Below are 20,509 nucleotides of genomic sequence, written 5' to 3' on the forward strand. Positions count from 1 at the left end.
CAGCTCTGCCCACTTCCCAAGGTGATGGAAAGATGAAATCATAAATGTGAAAGGTCTTGAGAAGCACAAGTTGCTCACAGATATAATATAGATTTTAAATGGCTTTTGACTTTTTAAAGGGGGTCTTGGGCAACAAAGAAGAAAATCCTGGAACAGTGAGGCTGAGAAAGTACCCTTGGGTATCCTTGGGTACCAGCTGGGTCTCTGTGGGAATTGACCCGTGATCCCAGGCCTGACCAGAGACGGTACATGCATTAACCCCAGCATTAGGCCATGACATTAGACCTTCCAGGCGACAGCTGGGCTAATCATTAAAGGGACTCCAACAGAACAGAAGTTAAGAGAGAAGGCAAAGGGGAATGTAAGAAAGGATTGAGTTGGAGAAGCCAGAAATAGAAGAAAATGTGTGTGGGGTAGAGAGGAAGAGACAAGTGTAAGACAGAGACAGAAAAAGATGTGGAGTAAGCTGATAAAGAAGTGGAGATGAAGGAGAGAGGAAACAAGAGGAGACAGTTCCGGAAATGATGGGCACCACTGGCAGCTGCTCCTGTGACATCCATGACATGGACTCCTCAGGCACTGGTTCCATGGCAGATGCCACACTCAACACATTCTCGTCAGAGCCCTGCTCTCAACTCTTGGTATACCTGCCCCAATTATTTCAGGGAGAAAAAGTGGAGGAGGGTCTCCAAGGCAACCTGATCTTGACTCCTCCCACCCCAGGTCTCCTGCAGGCCTTGGGCAGAAGGTGGCCAGCACAACCAGAAAGTAGAGGGTATGACCCAGCCAGCAAACAGAGGGCTCTCAGTTAGTGTGCCAGCCTGTAAATTGTCCTTTTGTTTTGCAGGCTTTACAGAACACGGTTTTATTTCATGTGACTGTGCTATTTCAGGAGGAGTAAATATTGCCGGCGGTCTGTTTAAAAAGGCCAATGACCTGAAATGTTGTTTTTTTTTTTTTTATTTTTTTTCTTTTCTTTCCCGTTTGAATCATCTCCAAGAAGCAGTCCTGCCCAAGCATCATGCAGTTTTAATTTGTTACCTTTCAATTCCAACCTTCCCTTTTTGTCTTATGATATTTGAGGCTGACCAACAAAAGGGGGCAAAGATATAGAGATAAAGAGGTGAAGTGCTGGCCCAGGCTTAGGGACAGAAGGAAGAGATGTCCAGGGTGTCACCGGAAGAGCGCAGGGAGTCCTCAGCTTTCTGCTGCCTTCACTGCTTCCGGAGCTGGTGTTTGACCTATAATTATAGTCTCTTTCCACTGATTTCCTCTGTGAAAATAGCAACATTCAGACTAAGTGCAGTGTAGGAAAAAAAAACACTACATAAAGAATCAGGGATTTATAAATATAGTTAAAATTACAGGATTGTTACCCCCACGGTTTAGTTCTCTAAAGAGAGGGCTGGGAAGAGGAGCACAGTTCTTCAAACTTGACTCAGGTCCTAAAATACCCAGGTGTGACTCTTTGGGAGGCAAGTCAAGCAGAGATTCACTGCAGGTTTCCCCCCCCCCCCACTGAATGCAAAAACATTGTTTTTAAAAACAAGAAGAAGAAAAAGAAGGCTGTTCGTGGCCAGGATTTTTATTTGACTTCTTGAGGATTCTCACTTGCCATTTATTTGTTCAGTTTCTTCTCATCAAACTTATTATCTCTAAGAACAGAGAGGGGGAGAGGATATCTATGTCTTGGCCCTAGACCTGTCCGTCTTCTGGGGCCTTCATTCATTCCCTGGGGCAAACAATGTGTTCATGTTGGAATTTTCATCTTATATGACCCAGCACTCTGGTCCCAGCGGGTCCACACTGGCCCTTTTGAGGGCTGTCTTAACTTGGAGCAGATGAGAAATTGTTGGCTAAGTTCATTTCTGGTGATGGAGACAGATGGAAATACAGGCATGGAAGTGGAGACAGCCTCTCTGCAGTGAAAGAGAAGGAAGCCACCGTGAGTGAGGAAAAGAGACGAGAGACAGAGACAAAGGTTTGGTGCCCTGAAGTCTCTGGTTCCTGTGGTTCCCAAGGCTTGGATCCATGTCCCCCTAGCTTTTGCTCAGTTCGGAGAGTCAACTTTTACATGGATTTCATGAGCTAGTACTTTCCCTCTTTTGCCTGAATTGGTTCATGTGGGAGTTCTGATGTGTGTGACCAAAAGTCTTAACATAATAGTGCAAGTGCCAAGAATTCTGCAGAGAAGTTGACAAAGCAATAGTTTCATTGCAACATCTGAAGTTGGTTTCACAAGGGTTAAGGGCACACTGCTCTACTTTTCAGAAAGACAAGTGTTAAGAGAAGAATGAATTTATCTCAAGTAGCATTTATGACCCAATAATTGAAAAAGAGGAGGAAACTGGGAGGGAAGCCCGGGGGCCTGGCCTCTGCCTTCATGTGACTCACCTACAAGCTTTCCAGATAGCCGATCTCCAGAAAAGGCTACCATAATTACCTTCCCATTGCCCGTGACATAGTCTAAACCCTCACTGTGGAATCTACAGTTGGCCACTGAGGAGAGCTGCAGAGCTGACTGACCATCTTCAGCATCACTGTCTTTCCTGTGCTTAGAGTTGACACCTCCCTACAGAGTGATCCCAATACTCTCTCCGTGTCAGCGAAGCAAATGTAATGGCCTGGCATGATGGTGTAGAAAATGTCCTGCACTGGGAATCTTAGCACTTGGATTGCAGCCCAAGTTTTGTCACCCACCATTTACAGGAACAAGCTAAAACCCTAGATCTAGCTTCTCATCTGCTAAATAAGGAATTGGGCCTGATGATCTCTGAAGCCCCTTCCAGCTCTCATATTCTAACTATTAAGTCAACTATGGGCCTAGAATTTTTCTCTACAATGACCAGTATTTGCTTACCACCAAAAATAGGATAAGAAAGAAAGAGAGAACAACAAATCAATTTTTAAAAAATATTTAAGGTGATATGATTTTTTTTTTAGAAAACTCAGGTTATTTCTAATATACCATTAGGTTTTTAAAAAATAACAGGTTTATTGTATAAAAAATGCAAATACAAATAAATACAAATAAACAAAAGAACTTAATCTAACCTGTAATCCTTCAGAGATAATATCTATTAATGTTTATGTATATAAATTAAAATACTTTCTATAAGCATGTTATAGAGGGTATCACCCAAATTTTATGTATTAGGAACTTAATCCCCAAAGTCATATAGTAATTATATTTGGAGGTGGGGCCATTGGGAGGGAATTAGGATTAGATGAGGTCATGGGGATGGGACCTCTTTATAAGAAGAGAAAGTGGAGCTAGCATGATTCCTGTTTCTGGCAATGTGATACCCTCTACCATGTCATGATCCAGCAGGAAGGCCCTCACCAGATGCCAAGCTGAGGTTGGCACCATGCTGTTGGACTTCCAGAAACATAAGGTGAATAAACTTCCATTCTTTATAAATCACCTGATCTGTGGTATTCGGTTATAGAAACAACAACAAAATAGCCTAAAACAACATGCAAATACATTTTTTCTTTATGAAAATAGGATCAGACTATCCATTCTGTTTTTCAAGTTGATCTTGACATTTAACAAAAAATTGAAAAAACATTTTTTAATGTTAAAACATATACTTACATAGCATTGACTTCAATTGCTATATGGTAATCTGGTGTTTGGGGGGACCTGAATTTATTTAAACAATCTCTTATGGCTGGATAGTTGGATAGATTTATTTTTCGGTAGTATTACCAATATTATAAACATACTTTGTGCAAACATGTATGTTTTTTCAGGCTTCTGAGTGAGCAGCAAGCAGCAACTCAGCATGATTAGGGAGATAGAGGTATCACACCCTTTCTTTGTGGATTCCTGTGTTGTGCAAGCTCTCTCAGGTTGCAGCGAATGATTTGATTTCTCTCTACCATGCACCCTCTACCATTCCAGTCACAACTGATTGCACTGCCATCTACTTCTCCTGTAATGGAGCTATCTGGAAGCAGACCAAAAGCCTCTGAGGTGTCTGGCAGGAGACCTATTCCCTAAGACAATTTCATATTCTGGCTGGACACTGGGCAAGCTGAACAAATTCTCCCTCAGGGCATTAAATGCAACTATGAGTAGCCTCAGTAGCAAGGGCAGGAGCAGACATGGTGCTGGATTCAAGGGTTGAACCCCATCAACTGAAGCCACCAGTGAGTCCCTCTCTGTCTGCCAGTGTGGTTCCCAGAGCTACCTTCCCTGACTCCAGGTGACTGAACCAGGAAGATAAAGGTGTGACCTTCTGGAACCTGAGAATATGGAGCCTGACTCCATCATTTCTTACTTGTATGATCTTTGGCTCGTCCCATCACCTTCCTGTTCCATGTTTCTCCATCTGAAAATGAGAATATTGAAACCTACTACAAAAGATCACTGTGGCAAATAAATAGGGGGGAAAATATATATATTTATTCCTTTAGAAGAATGCCTGTCGTACAGCTGATATTATCATGCCTCTGCCAGCAAGCTGGATTGTACCTAGAATCTCAGAAGTTTAAAGGGTCTCACAGGTCACTGATATCCACAAGGACAAACTAACGACTTCAGATATCCTAGTATTAGTTTACTCTGTAAGTGCTCCTGATTCCTCCAGCAGATTGGTGAACTCCTTGAGTTCATGGCCATGTCCACTGTGCCCTCCACTGTGCCTTGCACAGGGCAGTGCTCAATCTGTGACGGATTCTGCTGACTGGTCGGAAAGCCTTCTCCTTGCAGACCCAGCACAGCCGGTTTGGACCAGTGTAGCGGGCAGCTGGGCCAACAGCCTAGCTCCCCTCCCCCCAGGGCAGCCTTCCAGAATCAGTGCTCCCTGGAGGGCAAAGCACCAGCAGCCCTCACAGCAAGCAGAAACCTCGGGCTGTATGCAGAGCCAAAGCCTTGCGACTGGAAGTTGTTGTCGCCTACTTTGTTTTGCAGGCTTACAAAAACATCCCGTTGAAGCTAGCCCAGAACCTCCATTGGCATGTGCCAGAGCTGACAAAATGTAGAGCTAAATCTGTTTTGGGGACACCTCCTTCCAGAAAGGCAGGATGCTTGCCTGATTCCTAAGTGGAACCCCCAAGTCACCACACTGTGTCTTCCCTCTTTGATGTATTCCTGAGCCTAGAACCCCAGGCCAATAATGGAATGAAGTCAGTGAATATTGATGGTCCTTTCCACCCTTTCCACCTCCTCTGGACACATCTGCTGACCTACCTGTGCCACCAAACATGGGCCTGATTGCCCAGCAACTACCATCACTCCAGTTTCATGTTAGCTGTAGAAAAGTCTTCTAAACAGGACAGCTAGAACGGAAGGAGCTCCACAGCACCCACAGCAAGTTTAGAATTCAAGGTTTCAGTGGGAAGAGATTCAATTTGCTTTTAACATTACTTAGTGCTGGATATTCTACTAGGTGTGTTGCATAATCATATTAACAGCTAAGACATAGCACAACCACCTGATGACTGCTATGCCAAGCATCTTACACACACTAACTCATTTAATCATTATCAAAAACCATTGAATTGGACTGGGAATGTGGTTCAGTGGTAGAGTGCTTACCCAGCATGCATAAAGTCCTGAGTTTGATCCTTAGCACCAAAATAAAAAAATAAATTGAAGTTAGATAGTAAATTCACTTCATTTTACAGATGATAAAACTGAAGCACAATAACTCGTTCAAGGCCTTACAGCTACTAAATGACATACCTGGATGTGCACATAATCCCTATTCAAAAGCTTTACAGTTCAAGTTCAACTAGGATCAGGTATGCATGTAGACATTTAATTCTTATGGTATCACTACTAGTGAGGCTAATGCGGTTCCATTCTATGGATGAGAAAACGGAAGCTCCGACAGGTTAAATATGTTCAAATCACATAACTAACAAGTGGCAAATATCGTGCCAACTTTGTCTAGCTCCACCATACCATGGCACAGGAAGAAAACCTTGTAAAATGACAGGAAAATACTCAGTGAGTTTGCAAAGGAGGTGACTGTAAGATTACAAAAGTTGGGAATGTGTAAATCGAGTCTACTGGAGGTAGAACTCAGGCCCAGCAAAGGGTGGAGGCTCTAGACCCAAACTTCTGTTTATCTGTCCTGTAGCTACTTTCAAACCACACCAATTAGCCAGATTGGTAAAGATTTAAGTCTGTTAGTGGCAAATTTCTAAATGCCTTTTAGACACGTGAACCTTGCAATGCTGGGAGGAAAAAAAAAAGTCTCTTAATGCAGCCAAATCTCAATTGGAAAAATCTCAAAACTCTTCTCACCCTCCCACTCACTTCCTAAACTATCTCATTTGGGAGAGGGGGTACCAGGATTGAACTCAGGGGCATTTGACCACTGAGCCACATCCCCAGCCCTATTTTATATTTTATTTAGAGACAGGGTCTCACTGAGTTGCTTAGCACCTTGCTTTTGCTGAAGCTGGCTTTGAACTTGCCATCCTCCTGCCTCAGCCTCCCGAGCCACAGGGATTACAGACATGCGCCACTACACCTGGCACTATCTCATTTTTTTATCTTCTTATTTCCTCTGCCCCTGAGGTTTTTCAGCCCAGCTTCAAGTTATCTGTAATTCCAGGTAGTTGCAAACCTAGAGTCACATACCTGCAAGGAGCCTCAGAGAGGACTCACTGCCTTTGTCTGTTTTAAATCTACTTCAAGGGCTGGGGTTGGGGTTCGGTGGTAGAGCACTTGCCTAGCATGTGTGAGGCACTGGGTTCAATTCTCAGCACCACATATAAATAAATAAAGTCCACTGACAACTAAAAAAATATTTTAAAAAAATCTACTTCAAGCAATAGTTACTTCTCTTTGGATGTTTAGTCATTTTCTCCCTGCCTGAAGTAGGTTTGCTCTTTAGTGGGGCTGAGTGACTGGCTAGTGGCAGAGTTATTTTAGGCATCTGGAGGTAGCTCCTTACATATGACTTTGTTGGCCAATCCCCTACTACCACCACCAGCAGCCCAGGTCCTTATGGGAGGATCAGAGGGTCTATCCCACCTTTTCCAAACCCAAAGGTACTCTTGGAAGGATCACCAGGAGTACAGAAATAAATAGGATGTATTCAGAAACTCACACGAAGATAACACCAATACCACGGGACTGTCAATAATCTGGAACACCTGTATGAGCTTGCAAAGCAGAAACAATCAGTGCCTTCAGGGGTCCAGAAACCTCACCAAGGAAAAGGCCCCAGGAAGGAACTGGGGCCCAGAGAACCTGCAGGCCTGGAAGGCAGCATGGTTTTTCCATTGAAGGCAGGTGGCACAGGTTTTGCAATCTGACCTTTCCCCTGCTACCCGTGAGACTACAACCACAGACACACCTTGGCATTCCCAGGCTTTATTTTCATTGTACAGGTGTCTGGGTGGCTCCCCACAATAAAGAGGAAATGAATGATGACTATAAAATTAAATTGTATTTTAGATCGATCTTTATCATCTTTTCCAGGCACTAATTGATTATCTTGCTCCTTGCAGATTGACTGAGTGAAGTCTGACCAATAGAATAGAGCCACATGCTGAGCTCAGCATCTCCAGTCCCATCCCCGCGGTGGCTGCCTTCCCAGTTGTGGCACTGCTGATGCCCAAAGCTCCCAAGATAACGATTTGTCTATGGCACCAGTAGGCAAAACAGGACACCAATAATCTTAGTTGCACATCAGTAGTTTCTCAACAGAAGTTAACAGCAGGTACTAATTCAATGTCTACTAAGTGTCAGGTACTCTGGTGAGTGCTCCAGGTGCATTAGCCAATGAATCAGTATGTCACCACCATTTTACAGATGAGAAAATCACAGCGTAAGAGGTTAAGTCACTGCCATTGACTGGTGAACTGGAAGACTGCCTCATTACTGACATCTCCCATGCACCTTGAACAGGCTAGACCCAGGAAGATGTTCAACATGAATTCTTAGCTGGGCATGTGGCTCAGTGGTAGAGTGCTTGCCTAGCATGTGTGAGGCTCCAGGTTCCAACCCCAGCACTGCAAAGCAACCACAACAAAAAACAACAACAAAATATTAAATGGATGAATGGACAGGTTCTAAATGGTGCAGCAAAGCTCAGAAAGGAAAATGTAAACAGGGAAGCAGAGAGGAATATATTCTGCAGGCTAAGTAGAAGAGCTGTGGTAATCGACAGCTGTTTCAGCCTTCCCTTTCTCTGTGTATTTATCCCATTGAGAATTTTGAATGGGAAGTGTCTAACTACTCTGTGGGTGTATGTACTGGTTGCTAATTTTGGAACACTTGTGAATCCTGGGTCCAGAGTCATGACCAAGACTGGTGAGTCACACTCCCCATGCAGAGCACCTCCACATAGGCTGTCAGGATAACCAGCAGTCTCCAGTGTGTCCCCTGCTCAGGCTGTGTCATTTTACCTTCTTTTTTAAGATAATATTGTTTTTAGTTGTTGACAGATCTTTATTTTATTTATATGCAGTGCTAAAAATCGAATCCAGTGCCTCACACATACTAAGCAAGCGCTCTACCACTGAGCTACATCCCAGCTCTCATTTTACCTGAAGCTGAGGGTGGGGTCTGGGTAACAGCAGATTTCTGGATATCCCTGCCCTTTGGAAATCTAGAGGCTACATAGGCTCTCCTGGGGACCTCCTCCTCTTTCCTCCCATTCTCCTGGAGGAGTTCATCCCTCCCCCAGGATATCACAGCAGCAGGCAATGTTTCCATCTGCCCCACTGTGTCTCTCCAGGTAGGTGCGTAAAATAACCCATCACCAGGTGACTAGTTAGCCTCTTTACCAAAGGGCACATCCCATCCCATCCTCAGAGGAAAAGGTTTAGAAGAATAAGTGCTCCAGAGACAGAATCTACACATTGGGTTAAAGTCACACAATGGCACAAAGAGCTGGGGTAGAAAGAAGCAGAGTACGGGGGACAAGACAGAGAGGGAAGTGGCTTGGCACCTATCACAGACTCTTGGGTACTTAAAACACAACCTGCTGGCTCTCTTTCTTATTGTGGGTTTTTCAGGCTCCTTTGCCTGGTCATGCTAGATGGCTGAATTCTTGCTCCTAAGTCTTTCAACTGGAAGCGATGTAGAGCCAGGGAGAAAAGAGAAAATCCAAAGCAGGTTGCTGTGCTTGTGAACTACCCTGATCAAGTTCTGATAAGTGAAGTGGTGAGGCTAAAAGTTCAATGGAGAGTTTCATCCTCTCTTCAGATTTTGACTTTGATCATTTCTACCCTCCCTTTAAAATAAAGAATGGAGGCTGAGACAGGAAGATTGTGAGTTCAAAACCACCCTCAACCACAGTGAGGCACTAAGCAACTCAGTGAGACCCTATCTCTAAATAAAACACAAAATAGGGCTGGGGATGGGACTCATGGTCGAGTGTCCCTGAGTTCAATCCCTGGTACCAATACAAATAAATAAATAAATAAATAAATAAATAAATGATATAGAAAAATGGGCTGGGAATGGAGGTGTGCACCTGTAATCCCAGGAGCTTGGGAGGCTGAGGCAGGAGTATCCCAAGTTCAAAGCCAGCCTCAGCAACTTACAATGCCCTGTCTCAAAATTGAAAAAAAAAATTAAAAATGGGCTGGGGATGTGGATCAGTGGTTAAGCACTGGTTTCAATCCTTGGCACAATAATAATAATAATTTAAAAATAGAGGACATAACAAATCTTTACCCCACACACTTCAGATAGAGCCCTAATATCCAGAGTATACAAAGAACTCAAAAAATTAGATAATAAGATAACAAATAACCCAATCAACAAATGGGCCAAGGACCTGAACAGACACTTCTCAAAGGAGGACATACAATCAATCAACAAGTACATGAAAAAATGCTCACCATCTCTAGCAGTCAGAGAAATGCAAATCAAAACCACCCTAAGATACCATCTCACTCCAGTAAGATTGGCAGCCATTAAGAAGTCCAACAACAACAAGTGCTGGCGAGGATGCGGGGGAAATAGGTACACTTGTTCATTGTTGGTGGGACTGCAAAATGGTGCAGCCAATTTGGAAAGCAGTATGGAGATTTCTTGGAAAGCTGGGAATGGAACCACCATTTGACCCAGCTATTCCCCTTCTCGGTCTATTCCCTAAAGACCTAACAAGAGCATGCTACAGGGACACTGCTATATCGATGTTCATAGCAGCACAATTCACGATAGCAAGATTGTGGAACCAACCTAGAAGCCCTTCAATAGATGAATGGATTAAAAAATGTGGCATTTATACACAATGGAGTATTACTCTGCAATAAGAAATGACAAAATCATAGAATTTGGAGGGAAATTAGAGCAGATTATGCTAAGTGAAGCTAGCCAATCCTTAAAAAACAAATGTCAAATGTCTTCTTTGATATAAGGGGAGTAACCAAGGACAGGGTAGAGACGAAGAGCTGGAGAAGAAGATTAACATTAAACAGGGATGATAGGCAGGAGGGAAAGTGAGAGGTAAGGGAAATTGCATGGAATTGGAAGGTGAGCCTCAGGGTTATACACAACTACATATAAGAGGAAAGGAGGAGTAGGAGAAAAATTATATAAGTGGAAGAAACGATTTATAGTAGAGGGGATGGAGAGAGAGTAGGGGAGGGGAGGGGAGGGGAGGGGTGAGGGGACAGTGGAGAATGGGATAGACAGCAGAATACATCAGTCACCAGAAAGGCAATTTGTAAATCAATGGAAATGTAACTGATGTGACACAGCAATCTGTATACGGGGTAAAAATGGGAGTTCATAACCCACTTGAATCAATCTGTGAAATATGGTATATTAAGAACTATGTAATGTTTTGAACAACCAACAATAAAATAATTTAAAAAAATAAATAAAAATAGAGGACAGAGAGTGGATCGAATTTGAATGTGTGAGGAGGATCTGACTGAATGAGCAGATGCATGCATGCTCCAAACACCAATTCCTCAGCCTAAAGTTCCCCCATAATTTCATTCCTCCTGACCAAACTGCATAAAGCAGGCATAAGAACAGAGAGAAGCATGCTTTTAAAAATAGATCTGACTTAGTAGTCTTTAAATAACCAAGGATTATGATATGGGAGGGGACTACTTTGCATCTCCTTCTCAACGAAGAACAGAACTGCCTCGAAGCTAAAGTGATTTGGGGTTGCTAAGAAAGATGTTCTAAAAGGTAAGAAAACTGCTAAACCAGATAAATATCTTTTTTTGAACTACCATCTTATTTGACTGGGATGATTATTGAAATATAGCCTACCTTGACTCCAAGGGGTAGAACAAATCCTCCGTATCCAGTGTGGCCCCAGCCCAGCAGCATGGGAGCTTGTTACAGTGCAGGCTCTCCTTTTGAACAAAGTGTCCAGGTTAAGTATGAACCTGAAAGACTGAAGCACTAGGCTCAATGACCTTCTCAGATTTCTCCTCCTTGAGGACCTGATGAACGTCCCCTAGGGTGAGAGGTTGGGTAGCCCCGCTGTGGAGGAGGCCCTTGACTGCTAAGGCAGTCTGAGGTGCACTGGTGTCCCCTCCCATGCCACGGCTTTCCACATGTCTGTGTTTCCAGGTCACCTTTCTCCTCAGCCACAATGGTACCATAGCTGCCGGTCCCTGAACACATACCAGACTCCCCACAGCAAATTCCTGGCAAACCACAGTGTGTAAGAGATCATCAGAGCCTTCCTCAGAGTCGTGGATGACTCCCAGAGCAAGGACAGTGTACAGTCCAGTAGTTTGTGCAACTCCTACTCTCCTGTCAGTTGTGAGGGCCACCCGTGTTATGGTTTGGAGGTGAGGTATTCCCCAAAATTCACGTGTGAGACAGTGCAAGAAGGTTTAGAGGAGAAATGATTGGGTTATAAGAACCTTAACTCAATCAGTGAATCAATCCCTTGAAAGGATTATCCGAGTGGATTATCTGGATTAACTAAAGACAGGTCGGGTGTGGCTGGAGGAGGTGGGCATGGGGGTGTATGTGGCTTTGGGGTATATATTTTGTATCTGGTGAATAGTCTCTCTCTGTTTCCTGATCATCATGTGAGCTGCTTCCCTCTGCCACACTCTTCTGCCATGATGTACTGCTTCACCTTGAGCCCCAAGGAATGGAACTAGCTGCCTATGGACTGAACCTCTGAAATCATGAACCCCCAAATATACTTTTCCTCCTCTACAGTTGCTCTGATCAGATCTTTTAGTCGAAGAATGAAAAAGCTGGCTAGAACAATCTGTATACCTTCCTACTCATTCATCTGGGGGCCACTGGACTGGAAAGGGTCCTCATCTGTTAAAGAATCATAAAGCAACTCATATTTGCTATAAAGTGTTAAAAAGTTATTGCATAAATTATTCATAAATACAAGTGAGAAAAAGAGCACCCAAATCTAATGTGAGGGTGGAGGGGGTACTCAAAATATGGCCAACAACCCCCTATCAATCTACTTCAGAGGCATGCACGGAGGAGTATTTGCCGAGCTGTGGAGGTGAACTACTATCTTAGCTCAGGCTGTCCTAACAAAATACCATGGATTGGGAGGTGTAAACATCAGATGTTTGTTTTCTTACAGTCTAGAGAGACTGGAAGTCCAAGATTCAAGTGCCACCAGATTCAGATCTTGGCAATGACTCTCTGCTTGACTTGGAGATGGCTGCTTTCTTGTTGAGTCTTCCCATGACCTGTCCACAGTGTATACCCATGGAGAGAGAGAGAAAGCAAGCTCTGGTCTCTCTAAACCTCTCTTATATGGGCACTAATCCTATCACGGGAGCTCTACCTCAGGACTCATTGAAACCTAATTATCTCCTTAAGGTCCTCCCTCCAAATACATTCTCAGTGGGGATTAGGACTTGAACTTGTAAATTTGGGAGGCACAGTCCACAACAACTACTAAAGTAATAGACTTCAAAGAGCCTGTTTTCTAATCTGTGTTTCTTAAGTTCTTGACTAATATTATTAGCATACTTTAAGATTATATGTAATAAAAATGAAAAAATTTTAATTTTGCATCTTTATAATTAATGCTATGGACATGCAATTCATTACGCTATAAGGGCCTCTTGACATCACTGGGCTGTGGTCCCATGACCAGATCAAAGAGGAGCTGCACGAAATATTTACTGACAGTAAAGAAAGCAGTAGAGATCAGGGGCTCCAGAGTTAGAATGAGCTGGTTCAAATGTGATTCTATGCCTTCCTACCTGTGACCTTTACAAACTTTGATTTCCTAGTCTATGAAATGGAGAGATTTAGTGTTCCTTTCATCATTAAGTATCGTTATAGAGTCATTGTGGGGATTAAATTAAGTAACACATGAAAATCCCTGTCACTAAGTAGACATTGAATACACTGTAGCTATTGCTATTGTTGTAGTTGATATCATTAATCATGATATTTATACTTCCCGGCACATATGTGTTCTTTCTGCTATCAGCCTGATACCTCCAAGGAGCAGGGATTAAAATTCTCTCAATAGACTCCCTCTCACCTTCCTGAGTGTCTTCTGCTTATATCAGGGTGCACCCAGTCCTTGGAGGGCACAAGAACTATTATGGCCACTTGCCTGCTTATTGGCCCAGAGAACTCCTCCAGAGTCCTGAGTTCCCAACAAAACTTGCAGCACAAGTTAGGACTTGTTTTTTAGGAAGCCAGGAATCCTGTTCTAGCTATATAACCCTCATCACCCCACCCTGCTAAGACTGATCTCCACTTACACTTTGAGGGTTACACCCTGCCCACCTCCCTTTACATAATTCTATCCATGAGTGCACACGTGTTGCATTAGTCAGGGTTCTTTAGTAGAACAGAACCAATAGAATATATATAAAATTATAACAGGAAGGGCTGGGGATGTGGCTCAAGTGGTAGCGCACTCACCTGGCATGCGCGCTGCCTGGGTTCGATCCTCAGCACCACATACAAACAAAGATGTTGTGTCCGCCGAAAACTAAAAAATAAATATTAAAAATTCTCTCTCTCTCTCTCTCCCCTCTCTCACTCTCTCTTTTAAAAAAATGGATAAAAAAATTATAACAGGATATTTATTAGACTGGCTCACATGTCAGAGGCTGGATAGTCCCACAATGGTCATCTGCATGCTGGAGAGTCAGGGAAATCAGTAGCTGCTCAGTCTAACAACCTGGAAGCCTTCAGTAATCATGCAGTCCCAGTCTGAAGGCTGAAGGGACTGAAGGCCCCCTGAGAACAGCTGATGTAATCTGTGTTCATAGCCTAAAGAATCTGGAGTGCTGTCCACAGGCAGCAGTGGCAGAAAAAAAAAATGTACCTGTTCAAGAAGGGTTGAGCATGCACGTGTGTGAGATTTACCTTTCTTCCACTTTTTCTTCCATGTGAACCCCAGCCTGCTGCATGATACCACCCATGCTCAGGGCAGATCTTCCCCACTTGTTTGCTAACCCCCATGCCTCTCTTTAGAAGCACCCTCACAGATGCACCAGAAGGGTCCTCTATCAAGTTTCTAGGTGTCCTTCAATCTAGTCAAGTTGAAGACCAAGATTAAGGATGCATATCATGCAAAGGCCTTGAAGGCCATGATCTTTCTTTCATTTTGACTTTCATTTCTGACAACAGGCACTTTAGAATGTGCCCAGAATTTCAAGGATGGGTCCCTTTCACTCTTCCAGAATAGCAAGAAACATCATTTCTACCCTGCCCCTGTGACCCTATCCATACTTAGTGACATCAAAATTTATTGTCCTACATCCGTGGAAGACCCCCATCCCCAAAGTCCTCATCCCAATGCCTTGGACCAGTGCTCTTAAACCAAAGGAATGGCTTGGCCTGCTGGGTAAAGACCTCAAGCACTGCTCCTCTCCTATATCCACTCCCAGTCAATCACCTAGTTATCTCTTCCAGGAAGCTTCCCATCTTCTTTCCCAAGCCAAGATGGGCTAGGGGCTATTGAGCTCCAATGAGCTCATGTAGCACTCTGGCTCACCTCTGTCATTCCCCATTGTATTGCCATGATCTGTTTCCCTCTGCTTCCCACCCTAAATTGAGTTCCAGGAGGACTGAGACTGAGGATGCGTTCTTCATCTCTGCATCCCCAGCACTTAGCACTGTGGCTACTACCAAGTGAGCATTGATACAGTTGAAAGAAAGTGGGGGAGGGAGAAAGAAAAACAAACTTAGGAAGTAAGAAAGGAAAAAAAAAAAGAGGGGGTGGTGCTGGGGATATAGCTCAGTTGGTAGAATGCGTACCTAGCATGCACAAGGCCCTGGGTTCAATCCCCAGCACCACAAAAAAAAAAAAAAAAAAAAAAAAAAAAAAAATTAAAAAATAAAGGAAGAAAGTAGTAGAAAAAAGGGTGAAAGGAGGGGAAAAAACCTGCCTAGGAAGAAGGAAATAACAACAGGCTGGATCGAATTCTGTAGAATTCCCAGTGGCACGGACCAGTGAAGCTAAAACCCCTCCTCCTCTATATTTAATCTGTCAACTTCCCCCTCCCTGTTATTAATATAAAAATGGAATGGGTTTATATGAACTCATTAAAATCGTTGGCTAAATAGTCATGATGGTTCCTGGAGCCCTGGGTCATCAGCAAGCCCTATAAAAATACTTTCTACTGACAGCAGGGCATAAAACCATCATCAAACACAAACACTGAACTCTTTCCTGGTCACAGATACAGGCTCCACTCCACGGCCAAGGTCAGTCACTTCTTTTGTGTACATGAGTCCTCCACAGCTGACAAAAATTTCCACATACATCCATGAAGATGGGGAGAGGGACCAAAAAGCTCTTAGGAATTCACTGGTAATAATCACATTATAGGTATTGGCACAAGTGAAGAGAGGAAAAGGCCCAGAAAAATAAACAGCAAAACAGAACAGCCAGATAATCAAGAAAGTATCCATGTGTGTACACATACATACACACTCAACAGTTTAACTTCCCTAATAATGTTTTGCACAGATTAATAATTAAATGGCCTTGTGTGTTTTGAATAGAAGCCAGCTCCTCGGCAAGGAGAGGTGACAAAGGAGCATATCAACGAGGTCAGCAGGAATGAGTTAGCCAGTCCACCATGCAGATAATCTAGAGATTCTTGAGTTCATTCCCTCTATTTCTCAAAAGTTTTGTTTAACTCATCATCTGTTTTTAACTCAAAATTTTGTTAAACTCAACATTTTAGAGATCGATTAGAGATGGGGTATGGAGAAAGTTTCCTATATAAATTTTGGCCTATTCCAGCTAATCTAGTCAATACAGAATAGAGGCAATCATCCGACCCTGAAACCTGAACCAAACTTGATTGGTTGTATTTGGAGAACAGCTTCCCTGAGCTTTTGGATCTAAACAAAGCATCTTCTCCCTTCAGCAGAGCGTGTCTTCTATAAATGCCCTGCCATCTCTCTTAACAGAGTATTTCCCACGATTTGCTTTGTGATCAGGAATTTTGTTACTGATTGTAGAAATCATGTGGGAGTTATCTTCCAAGGTACTGGGAAAATGAGTGTAGGAAAATCTAATCTAGTATAGATAACTTTAAAAATAATGTTGAATGTCAATCTTGTCTCTAGGATGAGCAGAAGATAAAAATCAAAGTTAACAGAGTCCAAAGGAGCCCGACTAGTGCTCAGGGAGGGAAGGTGGGGAAATGGGAAAGGAGATCATGGAGGAAGAAGGTGTCCTTGGACTCAGTGGGGAACCAAATCAAAGAAAGGCAGGTGCTTCCCAGGAGAGCAGAGTCTTGGGTGCAGGTGCCTGCTCACGCTTGTCCCTCTACACTCTATGCCCTTTCTTCCTCCTTCCCGCCCTCCTTTCTTTCCATTCACTTTTATTGACCACCTGTGTGTTAGATCCTGCATGGGGAATGGGTATAAAGATAATAGAAGTGCCCTTAACCTCAAGTAATTAAGTAGTAAAGCTAATAACCAATAAGTTCAACAAACTAAATTATGCAGCCATATCATGGGGCCTATGTTAATAAATGTGTCCTCGCCCAGTGGGCCTCAATGGAGGACATGGGCTTTTCTACCCAGCAGCCAAAAGTTCATGTAGCTGATTTCACTAACAAGCTGGTCCTCAAAATTTCTCCACGTCTATGCTTTGGAATAAAAGAGAATAAAGAGACCCGAAAACTAAGTGCAATGAAAGAATTTTGATTGGGTCTTGTTTGGGGGAAAAATAAAATGTTAGAAGACATATTGGGGAACATTTTGGAAAAAATTTATATGGATTGGGAATAGGCAACATTAGGTGAATAGTATTAAGTTTATTACTAAAAGTGAATATGTAGGAAAATGTCCTTATTTTCAAGAGATTTTTTTATATTGATATGGATTAAAAGTATGTGTGTATGTATATGGTAAAATGCAGACAACCTAAGTGAGAAATGTGTCAACAATACTATTCTTTTGAGTTTTCTACATGTTTAAAATTTTTCATAATAAAAAATCTGATAATTTTCTCCTCTTGCAAGTTGTTGTAAAAGTGTCTGCAGTAGTGTGTCCATTCCCTAATAAATAATCAGAGATGACATCTGTCATGGACCAGGTGATGCTTGAGTGCTAACGTGCATTTTCTTCAGTCCTCACAGCAACACTGCCTTGTGTATGGATTGTCCTTTACAGAGGGGTACTTCATTCTGCCAAGCCTCAGGGTCCCCTCTGTGTGACTTACACACTTGGTAATTAGCAGAGCCAGATTCCAGCATGGCTTTCATCTGGTTCCAGACTACCCACTCTTTTTTTTTTTTTTTTTTTTTTTTAATTTCTCACTGTTCTGGTGACTAAAACTTCTGGGATCAAGGCACCAGGAAATCTGGTGTGTCTGGTGAGAGCTTGCTTGTTCATAGATGAAACTTTTTGTGTCTTCCAATGACAAATGAAATGAGAGACCTCTCTGGGGCCTCTTTTACATGGTGTTAGTCTTATTTATTTATTTATTTTTCCCTCTAAAACAATTTTTTTTAATTTGTTGTTTTTGGATATACATGAGTAGAGTGTATTTTGACATAGTATACAGACATGCTGTACAACTTCCCATTCTAGTGGTTGTACATGATGTGGAGTTTCGCTGGTCATGGATTCATATATAAACATGGGAAAGTAATGTCCGATTCATTCTACTGTCTTTCCTATTTCCATCCCCCTCCCTTTCCTTCATTCCTCTTTTAATCAAATGAACTTCTATTTTTCCCCTGCCCCCTTATTGTATGTTACCATCCACATATCAGAGAAAACATTGAGTGTTTGGGTTTTGGGGGATTGGCTTATTTCACTTAGCATGGTGAACTCTTTTTTTTTCTGTGTGAAGTGTTGTTTATTAATTTTTTTAAAATTATAATTTGTTATGTATGACAACAGAAAGTGAATTTCAATTCATATTACACCTATAGAGCACAAATTTTCATGTCTCTGGTTGTACACAAAGTAGAGTCACACCATTCATGTCTTCATACATGTACTTAGGGTAATGATGTCCATCTCATTCCACCATCATTCCTACCCCCCTGCCCCTTCCCTTCCCCTCACTCCACTTTGCTATATCTAGAGTTTGTCTAATCCTTTCATGCTCCTCCCCACAACACCATTATGAATCAGCCTCCTTATATCAGAGAAAATATTCCGCATTTGTTTTTTGGGGTATTAGCTAACTTCACTTGCATTATATTCTCCAACTCCATGCATTTACTGCAAATGCCATGATTTTATTCTCTTTTAATGCTGAATAGTATTCCATTGTGTATATATAGCACATTTTCATTATCCATTCATCCACTGAAGGGCCTCTAGGTTGGTTCTACACTTTAGCTACTATGAATTGTGCTGCTATAAGCATTGATGTGGCTGTGTCCCTGTAGTATGCTGTTTTTAACAGACTACCCACTCTTAACAGCAACCCTCTACTTACAGTCTCCCAGAAAAAGCCTTGAAACGAAACACCTAGTTTGAAGGAATGGTGACAGGGATCATTGCCATGGTGAGTGAGGGAAAGGTATAGAAAGAGGAAGTGGGAAAGGGAGACATGGCCTCACCCTATGCACCAAATTCCTCCCTAGATCATTGCTATAAAGGGCAACTATTACAGGAGCCTTTCCTGGTTTGCTGGGGAACAGAAAGGCCTCCAGCATCTGCCAGGGGAGGAGAGACCTTGGTGAGTGAGGGAAACGGAAAAGAAAGAGGAAGTGGGGAGGGACTGTGGCCTCACCGTATGGGCTTAAAATTGTTGGGGGCAAATTGAAGCTGTCAGGGTATTTTTGACAGGAGCAGCAGACAAAATGTTTTCTGTTTAGTAGAAAAATTGCCATGCTGTTTCACATCACTAATGAGACCTGGAAAAATATCATGACTGAAAGATATAATGGTGTTTTCTTCCCAGAAGGTGGCTTAATCAAGGTCTCATTGTGTCTGGAGTCTGAATGACTGGCCCACCACCATTCAGACGCGCAAGGCAATTTGAGAGAGCTGAGCAGGGCTGGGCTGCTGTGAGCCATCTATGCCCTCTCACCTAGTCCCCTTCATGACCTGGGCCAGAGAGAGCAGAGGGCAGGGTGTGCCCAGCCAATTGGCTTTTTACAGGAATTTTAACTAAGACCTCAACCTTATTTGCCCTCGGCTCCAGCCTCCTGACTAACGAGCCCGTGCACATGGCAAAGCCTGAGTTGCTTAGCCAGCCTGGCAGACCTACCACGTACTCATCCAGGGTCAAGTTGTGCTTTGCTCTTGGTGTAGGAAGTGTAAGGATTGGAGAAATCATGTAAGAAGTCAGGAGGACGTAAACATTCCAAGCACCAGTCTCCCAGGGATTTGGCATTAGAACAAAAGTCACTTTTTTCCTAAACCTCAACTTTTCCTCAGAGGACAGTTATCTTAAAGATGTACGTCCATTTAGTAGACTGATCTAAGTCTGGATGAACCACTTAGGCAGTAGGGCAAAGGGCCCTTATGCAGAATGTGGGGACTGCACTGGGATGTTTGCTTTAGTTGTTTTAAACAAACACAATTGTGCCAGCAGATCTCAAATTTCTAGAAAAATCACAGCATTGCAACAACAGACCTTTCCTTCCACTGTGGACCAGGAGCACCACACTCTGAAGTTGGTCTCGGAAGACAAAGAGTTGAAGTCATTTCTGATGATTTCTGATAGGCAAAATTCATTTTGACTCAGAGGAAAAAGAAATTGAAAGGTACAGAAATGACTGCCATTTTAACAATCCCTAAATTAAAATTAACACTCTGAGGGGGGAACGTATTTGTTAAGATAAGTAGTTTTCATGGGGGCATTATCTCCTAAAGGTGTCCCTAGTCCCAAATAGTACTCCCACCTCTAATCCACCCTGTGTATCACACATGACTATGAACATCCTATGAACTGCTGCAATTTCCCTCATTAAAAGTCTTTGTGACCCATTTCTCTCAACCAACCCCCCACCTCACAACTGATCTCCCTTTCCCTGGATTCTCTAAGCAATAAAATGCCCTTCTTCCAGGGAACAATTTTTTCTGAAAGGTTAGCATTCTCTCCTGCCCTTTACAATATAAAATGCACCCTCTTAATTTAGCCTACAAGGCTTGCCTGACCTTTGTCCTGTCCACTTGGCC

General features: G+C 42.8%; 2 long non-coding RNA genes across 4 annotated transcripts in view; one reads left to right on the plus strand and one right to left on the minus strand.

Annotated features, from left to right (window-relative positions):
• Positions 1 to 1,510: 1,510 nt before the first annotated feature.
• LOC308652050 lies at positions 1,511 to 11,737 on the minus strand. Its single transcript, XR_014022723.1, has 2 exons — positions 11,207 to 11,737; positions 1,511 to 1,919 (listed from the first exon to the last, which is right to left on the minus strand). It is a non-coding gene; the product is annotated as an uncharacterized lncRNA (long non-coding RNA).
• The window catches only part of LOC308652051, a 30,670-nt gene continuing 21,202 nt past the window's right edge, over positions 11,042 to 20,509 (plus strand). For all 3 annotated transcript variants that reach the window (XR_014022724.1, XR_014022725.1, XR_014022726.1), the window contains exon 1: positions 11,042 to 11,122. This is a non-coding gene — a long non-coding RNA (uncharacterized lncRNA). The remainder of the gene's footprint in view (positions 11,123 to 20,509) is intronic.

The sequence above is a fragment of the Spermophilus citellus genome, assembly GCF_964194105.1.
Source record: "Spermophilus citellus genome assembly, chromosome: 6".
Classification (NCBI taxonomy): domain Eukaryota; kingdom Metazoa; phylum Chordata; class Mammalia; order Rodentia; family Sciuridae; genus Spermophilus; species Spermophilus citellus.